Below are 791 nucleotides of genomic sequence, written 5' to 3'. Positions count from 1 at the left end.
CAAAGAATTAGGAATGCCAGCCCCAGAGGAACAAGAGGAGCTCCGGGAACTCACAGCTGGGAGAAGGCCCTGGCAACACGTTAAGAGAGAAGTCAGAGAGAAGCAGGAAATACGAAATACCTAACTCAGACACGCCAGGCAGGAGCCTGAAGTCTTGAGTTTGCTATCGCAAACAGCTCCCTCTGATTTTGGTCTCTCTCAGGTCTCCTAGACTACTCTACAGAAGGATAGCCAATGCCACACCCCTATTCTTAACCTCTAGAGGGAAGTCCAAGTCACAGATCCGAGAAGGTGTGGCTGCCCCACCTCCCTCACTGACTGGCCTGTTACCTCGTAGCCCAGCATGGCCTTGAACTCTAGACTTCCAAGTACCAGCCTCTTAAGAGAGCTGGATTACCGGTGTGCCCTACTCTCCCCATTACCAAGCCCTGTCGGGAGGAGAGCACCAATATCCTTCCTCCAGAGGTATATAGGGATAGGGCCTTTCCCTGTCCTTGGAAGAATCAAGTCCCAAAATATCACAAACTATGGGTGAGGACTTGCGCGTGCACGCACAGACGAGCATGCACAGCACACATTCCTTCACGTTGAAATACACGCAAGGGTGCAGGAGAACGCGCTTATAAGAAACCCCTTTAGCCTTCCCAGCTCAATCAACTGTTGCAGGTCTGGGACCACGCGAGTGACCGACCGTCCCAGGGTCGCTGCGCGAACGCGCGTGCACACACCGGCGGGAGCGCTCCTCGCTCGCGCGCGCTCAAAGCACTCACGCCAACGCAGGCGCGCGCGTC

Source organism: Microtus pennsylvanicus, chromosome 9, assembly GCF_037038515.1.
Source record: "Microtus pennsylvanicus isolate mMicPen1 chromosome 9, mMicPen1.hap1, whole genome shotgun sequence".
Taxonomy (NCBI): domain Eukaryota; kingdom Metazoa; phylum Chordata; class Mammalia; order Rodentia; family Cricetidae; genus Microtus; species Microtus pennsylvanicus.
This window is presented reverse-complemented; position numbering follows the sequence as displayed.